This window comes from Apaloderma vittatum, unplaced genomic scaffold (genome assembly GCF_000703405.1).
Source record: "Apaloderma vittatum isolate BGI_N311 unplaced genomic scaffold, ASM70340v1 scaffold4392, whole genome shotgun sequence".
Taxonomy (NCBI): domain Eukaryota; kingdom Metazoa; phylum Chordata; class Aves; order Trogoniformes; family Trogonidae; genus Apaloderma; species Apaloderma vittatum.
Genome location: NW_009704014.1, coordinates 1 through 9,323, shown reverse-complemented (window position 1 = coordinate 9,323; position 9,323 = coordinate 1).

The following is a 9,323-nucleotide window of genomic DNA, read 5'->3' as shown; positions in this document are numbered from 1 at the left end:
AAAAAATGCAGTGGGTTGGAGGTTCTGGATGTGTAATTATGTATTTCTTTTGTATGTGAGTGATTTAGATTGCTAAGAATTAACAAGTATGAAGTGACTCTAGAGTACGTTTCTCATGACAGTTGTCAGACTGTAAAAGAGGCAATACTTGTTTAGTTCCTGCAAACCTGTTTTGTTTTGTTGTTTTGTTCTTTTTTTTTTTTAACACTTGACTTGAAGATAATTATATTTTGGGGGTGAGCGTTTAAAACTTAATACTTCTTAATCATAGCAGTATTCCAGTGTTAGCCCTTCCGAAGTAAAAATTAAGTTTATATAGGTCTCTCCTTGAGAGAGATCTTTTCACTTTCTACCTGTTTGGGCAATTTTATTTGTAGGAAATGTGTGCCTTTCCTGTTCATCTGTAACTGGATTTGCACCTGGAGAACATTCTAGCCAGTGGCCTTCAAATCCCTGTCAGGTGTGGAGCTTTGGTATTCGATGTTGTGGGTAATCTTCCTAAAGAATATAAAGGCCACATATATGTTAAAAGAGCTCCTGATTGCTTTAAGAACCAGATGTGGAAATACTGTGATGTCGATTGTATGAGCAATGTTTTTGTTTTGATATGTAGTTCAATTAAAATTAAGGTGTTAATGTTCAACAAGCCCAGTGTTGTTGCTAACAAGTTTTTTCTTAAAATCTTTGAAGTTTTCTAGTGGACAAATTTAAGATGCTGATGGTACCACTTCAGTAATTCTCTCTGTTGTTTTCTTACGTATTACTCTATAAAATCCTTTGGCCCCAGTTGGCCAAAGCTTTCAAAAATATTCTTGAGTACTGAATCAAAGCTCTGTGGCTGAAGCTTTTCAGAAAGCCATTAAAGGTATACTTTAGCTTTTCACTTACTGAGATAATGTTTAGCTTAAAATAAGTGAGGCACTGTTTCTTCACTTCTAAATAATTTTCTATGACAAGGCTCTTGCCTTACTTGAAAAAAGATTTTATTGTAAATGATTTGACATCCAGAATCTGGACTGTGAACAAGTTTTGCTACCGCTAGGATGATTTGTGCTGCATCCTAGTGCGATGCAAATGAAGCCTTACCAAGTTTGGGATTGAATTTCTGTAGGTAAAATCTATTCTCCTTAAACTGTTCCTTGTTAGACAACATAAACGAAAATGCTAAAGAGGTTAGTGAAATTTTAGAAGTGCATCTGCAAATTGATTCACCTTACAAATGGGATTGGGAAAAAAGTAATTAAGTGGCCTGTGTGCAGGAGTAATATTTCGTTTAGGAAAAGTATTAACTGTTCCTAGTCCAAGCCAAGATTCTTGTGTGGATGCAGCTTAAAACTGAAGTTTGGTCTATGGGCTGTAGAAAGTGGCTGGTAACATAATTCTGCCTGTGGCTGGCTAAATATCAGAATATGTTTTTTGAATTTGTTGACTTTTCTGAACACTTCCAGTGTCTGGTGCCATCTCTGTGAAAGAATCACGGCAGAGAGGTCAGTTGTTCTTGGGAGAGAAATTCCCTGAGCTGCTCTGTGGTGACTGGGATTAAAGCAGGAAATCCAAACCCTTGGATCTGTGTGTGCAATTACATACCTGTATCTAGCTTAATAGGTGACATGACTGTAGTGAGACAGATAACTGAGCACTTAACAGATTTCATATGGATGCTATTACATTTGATTGAAACGTGCTTTCAAATGTGTTGGATTTTTTTTTTATGATGTTAAAAGATGAGTTGTGCTTTATGTTTAGTGAGACTTGAAAATGTCTGCTCTTCAATTAAATGATGTTATTGCAGTGCAGGCCTTCTATAAATTATGCTTGAATTTATTTTTTCACTCAAGTGGGGATTTTAATCTTGAACATTTTTTTAGAGAATGTGTGCTATTTTTTCATGTTAAATCACTGTATCTTTGGCACAGATTGAATTTTCTGATGAATTGCAAACAAAGAAATGCAGGATGTCACTTTTTGCTTCATCTGAAATGAATTTCACAATTGAATCATATATTTCAAGCTATGTAATTGAAATAAATGAAGTCTACATGGATTATGTTTTGAAGGAATTCAATTAGAGTATATTTTTTGATTATGCAGGCTCTGTGTATCCCACCCACCTTAATATTAGTTCTTAGACATTTTTTATATATGTATCTTGTTATTGACCAACTAACTGCAGAGCCCCCCTTGTGTCTTTGCCCAAGCTAGCAGTTCAGCAAATGGTGGTTGCTTGTTTCTTGTCTCTGTGTTGTTGATCCTGTCCAGCAGTCAAGCCCCTTCCTGGCCCCTCTCCTGTGGGGTGGGGAGAAACTAGAAGGAAGGCAAGAAGGCTCATGGATCGAGACGATAACAGCTTAACAGGGAAAGCAAATGCTGGTCCTGCAAGCAAAGCAGAAAGAGGAGTTCACTGATTAGTGCCCCTTGGGCAGGCAGGTGTCCAGGCACTTCCTGGAAAGCAAGGGCTCAGCACAGGGAAAGATAAAGCCTGTGACCATGAATGTCCCAGCTTCTCCTCCTTTCCCTGAGCTTTAATGGCTGAGCACAATAGCATGTGGTGTGGGATAGCCCTTTGGTCAGTTTGGGTCAGCTGTCCCAGCTGTGTGGGCTCTCAACCTCTTGCCCACCCTTGGGGGATGGAGGGAGAGAGCTCTGGCACTGCGCAGGCACTGTTCAGCAACAGCTGGAACACCAGCGTGGTACCAACGCTGTTCTAGGCACAAACCTAAAGCCCAGCACTACATGGGCTGCTGAGAGGAAAATTAACTTCATCCTAGACTGACCCAGTTTGGTGTGATGATAGTGTCCAAGATCATGTTAGAAAAAAATTAATCCTTCCTATGGAAGGATTAGTTCTTCAAGTGATCAATGCGACCCAATGCAAACAAAAAAAAAAAGAGTAGTATTTGCATATAAGTAACTTGCATTCTGTTCTCCTGCTTGTCAGTGACATATAACAGCAAAAACTTTCACGGAGTATGAATCGGTCTTGTAGGTTACGTGGGTGAATGCTGCCTGTGGGCATTGGTCTTGGAGAGCTTCCGCACTCCTGCTAAAGTAACTGATGCAAGAGAGCGGGAAAGTCTTTCAAGTACAGATATTTGGGTTCAGGGACTCGATAATTCCTCAAGCACCAAACAATATAACTACTGCTATCAAAAGCAGCAGTCCCAGTTCCTTGTTCTCTGCCCTGTGCCACTAAATCTTTTATGCTTGTGTGATTAATGGGTACAATGTATGTTGAACCACATAAAGGAGCTGATAAATTCCAGACTAAACCAGTTCTTTTAGCCACATCAATCATACCACGTATTTTTTCACCATGAGGTATATACTCGAGCATATACATAGAGCAAGTTTGTTAAAAATAGATTTGCAATATTGGAAGGCACTTGTAAAAGCTTGTCAATAACAGACTAGCTGGACTATCTCTTGTTGGAAGGTCTATCTGTTTTCTACTATATGCTTGAATGTTCCACTTGGAGGATACCTTTGTAGATCCTGCCTTCTGTTGTGCAAGTACTTGTCAGGTGTTTGTGGACTTCCAGGGCAGAGTGAATGATCGCACACAGCTGGTGATTTTCTGTAACTTCTGACCCCCCTCACTTGAGCTCTGCCCTCCCTTGGAACTATGCAGCCTGTTGTCTATAAGAAGCCCTCCCCATGCCGTGATCTGTTTAAATTTCACAGCTGTTACAGCATCTCTGAGGTAGGTACAGTCTGCAAACTTAAAGGTGGTCTCTCCACAGTCACTTAGGCTGTTGGTAAATAGTGCAGGAGTGCAGGTAGGTACTTGTGGCTCTCCCTTTCTCAGCACCCTTCCATTTCACAGGGAACCCACCCCTTTGTCCGATCTGTTCGTTTCATCTGGATCTGGTTTCCGCATCTGTCTTCTTGTGAGAACGTTATGAGAGACCACGTCAAATGCCTGACTACCGTCAAGATGAATGCCATGTATTGTTTTGCCTTGGCCCACAGGACTGTCACAAAAGGAAATGAGATTTGCTTGACTCAATTTGTTCTCAGCAAATCCATCTTGACTGTTTAATCATCTGTTATCTCCTAGGTCTTTACAAATCATTTCGGTACTTCTGTTTTCTCAAACAAATGATATTAGTCTGGACTTGAATTCTTCAGCCCTTCCTCCTCTCCACTCTCTTCTTGAAAATGGACATAATTTTGGTCTTTTCTGTCTTTTGTCACCTATTCATCCCCTGTGTTTTTAAAGTAGTTATTGATGGCCGAGATTTAATGAGCGTACTCTGTAAGCATGGTTTCTGTGCCAAGTCATTTGCTATGATCAGAATAATCCCAAATATTCTCCCAACATTGTTTCATCTTGTTAAAAGTTAAGAGCTTACCTCTCTGCCCTTGCTTTTCATTATAACAGACCCCTGATCAAAGTTGATTGTTATATCAAAGAATAATTAAAGAAAAGGCATTAAATACTTAGATCACTTAAAGTCTTTCTCTGTTTTGTCCTTGTGTTCAGTAGTAGTCTAATACTTCAATTCTTCTGGCTGCTGCTGTATTTATAGAAAAAATTGCTTTTGATGTCATATGCTAATTACTTTGAATTTTGTATCACAGCCTTTGTCTATGTGTTGATGACTTATGCTGCTGGTATTTAGTAGCTTGGTCTGAGTTTTCATCTCCTGTAACCTTTTTTTTAATTGGAGGCAATGACAAACAATAGTTTACGATACTTCTAGTAGAAGTGTAGTAGAAGAGTATACTTTCTCTACAGTGAAGCCATTTGTGATGAAACTTTATTTTTTTCCTGAAGCAAGGGAAGAATTGTCTTTCTGCTCTAGGTTTTCTCCCCTTTAGGGCTGTAATAACTGAATTTACTGAAGTCCTCTTTCCTGAAATTTTCAGTTTCTGCTTTCTTATTAGAACACCTTTTGCCAAATATTTTGAATTCATTTTATGTTTATTCTCACAGAGTCCACCTTCTGCATGTTTTCAACCAGCTCCTCAAAATCAAATCTATCAGGGCTCAAATCAAATCTATCAGGGTCTCTCCTTCGACTGTTTTTTTCCAAATCCTGGATTAACATTGGTCATTTGTATTCCCAGGTCTTCCTAGCCAGCCTGTCATTTGGTAGATGTCCTTTCCCAACAATTGTTCGTTGACTAAAATCCCCTTGGTGCTAATGGAACTCAGGAAGGTCTTGCTGACTGCTTGAAAATCTGTGGTTGCCATATCCTCATGAGTTAAAAAATTAAGTATACATTCTCATCACAGATTTTTCAGCAGACCTATATCACTCGGAGAAATAGACTTTCGAGTTGGTGTATGTGTATCATTGGTAAGCTGGGAACAGATTGTACATCTTTCTTTTCTTTTTGAAAAAGCTCCTTTGGGTAGTCCATTTGTCAGTTATTTCACAAAGTCATTTTACCAACTAAACTGTGATTTGGTTAGGAGTTGAGGCTTCTATTTTCTTCTCTGTTTTCCTCCTTGCCTTTTTGACCTTCCACTGAATAATGGTCTTTCAGTTTTTAAGTCCTTGTGAAGTCCATCCTTCTCTGCTTTTCTGATAGTTCATAGTGTCATTTTTTACCTTGTTCTGCCACCTGATGATTTGAAAGTTCTCCTTCCTGCTGTAGCACGCCTGTAGCCAAAGACTTGGAGGTGATCTGGGAGAGCCAGGAATAAATTCAGATTATTTCTTGGTGTATTAGATAATCTGCACTGTGAATTTTATGCTCCTGTTAAAATCAAATGGAAGATCTTAAGGTGGCTAGTCTATGCCATCAAACTACAGTAAATGTTATAAATAGTTCAAAGGAAAACTATGTGGAAATGGACAGGCAGTATCTCTAAGGCGGAAACATGACTCAAACATTGAAAACATGTCACAGGCTTGCTTTGAATTTTAATTTCCACTTGAGAACTCTGCAATTATTTAAGCTTAAAAAGTACATAGCTTAGGATGTCAGACAACAGTGACTGTTCTTTCATGAGAAGAGGGGAGAATGCATGTATAAAGAGGATCTTGCAGTTTCTGAATTCTGATTATAGGCAAGAAGATGCCTTTCAGAAATACAAGTAAGCTTATCTCTCTATTTCTTACTATCAGCATTAAGTCAGTTTCCCAAAGTTCAATAAGATTGCTGTGTGGCACATATGTTCTAGAACAGGTATTTCTGAACAGCTGCTTCAACGAACTTCCAGTTTTTTTGGAGAGGAATTTCAAGTGTTCTCTTGTGTTACATATACAGAACTGTGAACTACAGAAAAAATTAGCTGAGCTCTAAATGAAATCTGTACTTCAGCAGTATTCCCAGAGCCACATGCCAGCTCTCTTGTACTGTAGCTAGAACAAAGAAGAAATAAATGTACGTCTTTCAATCTGGCATTGATAAGGGCAAGTCAACCTACAAAACACGAGTTGCAAAAGAATAACTTCCTTGGGATTCATGGGCAGACAGCACAGTTAAAATAGTTGAATTTTAGTCTTCCTTGCCTGTTATGAGTACCTGCTGATATAATGTACCCTTGTTTGCTTTGCATTCATGAGTCACCCTGAAGAGGTTATGAGACAGAAAACCTTTGCCACGCTCTAGTTGCTGCACAGAGCTGCGATAAGACAGCAAGGCTACTGGGTAGTAGGGTCACTGATTTGTGTGATGTGCCAGGTGCAGAGTGAGCATCTAGCAGTAGATAAAATCATGCTCTGTCATGCCAATAAGAGATGCTGCTCAGTAGAGCTCGGTTTCATCATTGGAGTGTTTGGAGAGAGCTGAGCTGTCTCGGTCTCGTAAACTGTTCAAACGCAGGAACCGTGCCTAGGTATCTCAGGTAGGAATATCAAAGTTTGCAATCTCTGACGTGCTTCCCATTATTAAAAATAATGAATAAACATGACAGAGAATATCTCTTGATAACTTAGGATATAAGACTAACTATGACACGTAAGGATGGTTTCCCCTAACTGGAAAAATGAAACAAAACTGTGGGTTAGCATTACAAAAGTGGTTGGTTTGCATTACAGGAGCAGGTAGAGGAGCCAAATATTATTACAATCTTATTGTCAATGATCCTTATTACATTTCACACATGCAAAACTCTGGAAAAGTGAAGCTAAAAGGGTTTCCTTCAGGCTTCCCACCAGTCCTGAGGCAGCTGTGAACCTGTTCCAGTCCTGGGCAGGTTCTGAATATTGGGCATGACTGCACATTTTAAGAATGGGGTCATCTGACTGGCAATGGCCAGCTTAGCCTGGAAGCTTTTCCTGTTTTTTTTGTGAATTGTGATAAGCGGTAAAATCCCATGAAACTTTGTGGGAGCTCAAATCTTATGTTGTCTCAAATCTTATGTTGTCTCAAATCTTATGTTGTGCTTCTGTGTTGGTCTTTTTAAGAGCAAAATAAATTCCCTAATGATGCCGATAGGTAAACGCTAGTTATAAGATGCTGAGTCTAGCAAGGCTAAAGGAATTGAGGTTGTGAAGGGAGGCAATCTGCAGCTGAGAGTTAGACGTGACGTGAAGCTTGGTACTATGAGCGGTACCTCCTGCTACTTGCCTTGTGCAGCTCCCTGCTCAGTGTCTCAGCTTCAATGGATCTGATTTTAACTTCTTCCTCTCAGTCTGGGTGATCTGTATGTGTACCTAGTTAAGGCCAGCTGTTGCCTTCAGTTAGGTTGCCCCCATCTGGGGTGGCTGCAGGGCCAGTCACCAATGGTGCTTTCCAAGGGGAGGCCCTAACTCTTTACCCTGCCCAGAAGAGAGGACACTGTGTATGTATTTGAAGCAAACTCACTCAATTAGTGCTCCAAATCCAGATGTGTTATGCAGTCCCATAGTCTGTAAAGTAACCTGTGTATGCAAAGCTGGTCATGGACAAGCTATGGAGAATGGGAGAAACATTCTAGGGAAAGTGAGTGACAATGGTAGGTGACAAATGTTTGACCTCAGAATGTTAGTGTAAAAGAAATTAAAAACACTAGAACAATTTCACACGTACATCTGAGAGACTGAGACAGTGCCTGAACAGTGCCTGCAAGTTATTGTTCAGCAGTTGTCGGCTCCTCACAATTTCTGAGCTAACAGTAGTCTGAAATTATGTAGTAAATAAATTCTTATAATAAATATGTCAGTCTTTACCCCAGAGACATGAGTATTTCACAGACAAGTGAAGTTGTAGCAGACATATAAAAGACCTCCAGGATCTGTATGGGATTGTTCTACCTTCACAGGTGATTAAGAAGGTCTGGCCCTTATACAGCTCAGACAGAAACCAGTCTCCATTAAAAGTTAAGCATTCTTTTTTCATAGAATCACAGAATTGCCCAGATTGGAAAAGACCTTTAAGATCACTGAGTCTGATCATTCACATCACACTGACAAGTCTTTGACTAAACCATATCCCTAAGCTCTATGTCTACCTGACTCTGAAGTACCTCCAGGGAAGAGGACTCCACTGCTGCCTTGGGCATCCTGTTCCAATGCATAACAACCCTTTCAGTAAAGAATATTTTCCTAAAATCCGATCTCAACTTCCCTTGACACAACTCGAGCCCATTTCCTCTCATCACTTGTTACTTGGTTGAAGACACCGATCCCCACCTCTACAACCTCCTTTAAAGTTGTTGTAGAGAGCAGTAAAGTGTCCCCTTGGCCTCCTTTTCTCCAGGAAGGACTCAGTGCCTGTCATTCATCCATCACCCTTTAACAAGAAAGATATGGACGTGCTGGACGTGTCCAGAGAAGGGCCACGAGGATGATCAGAGGGCTGTCTGTGCAGACAGACTGAGAGAGTTGGGGCTGTTCAGTCTCCAGAGAAGAAGGCTCCGAGGAGACCTTATTGTGGCCTTCAAGTATCCCAAGGGGGCTACAAGAAAGCTGGTGAGGGGCTTTTGAGGATGTTGGGTAGCAATAGGGCTAGAGGGAATGGATTGAAGCTAGAGATGGATCGGTTCAGATTGGACGTTAGGAAGAAGTTCTTCCCCATGAGGGTGGTGAGACACTGGCACAGGTTGCCCAGAGAGGTGGTGGAAGCCCCATCCCTGGAAGTTTTTAAGGCCAGGCTGGATGGGGCTCTGAGCAGCCTGATCTAGTGGGGGATGTCCCTGCCCATGGCAGGGGGGTTGGAATTAGATGATCTTCAAGGTCCCTTCCAGCCCTGACAGTTCTATGGTTCTACGTTAAGTCTTTCATTACAAGATACATTTCCTATCTCTTAATACATCTTCTCTGACCCAGCCTGTATTTTTCTAAGGCCAGTTTCTACGCCAAAGAATTTCTCACTTCAAAAAACCTCACCACAACTCATCCGTGTAGAAACTCAGTCCCGACGTCTCTTGGGCACCCCTGGGCCCGTTC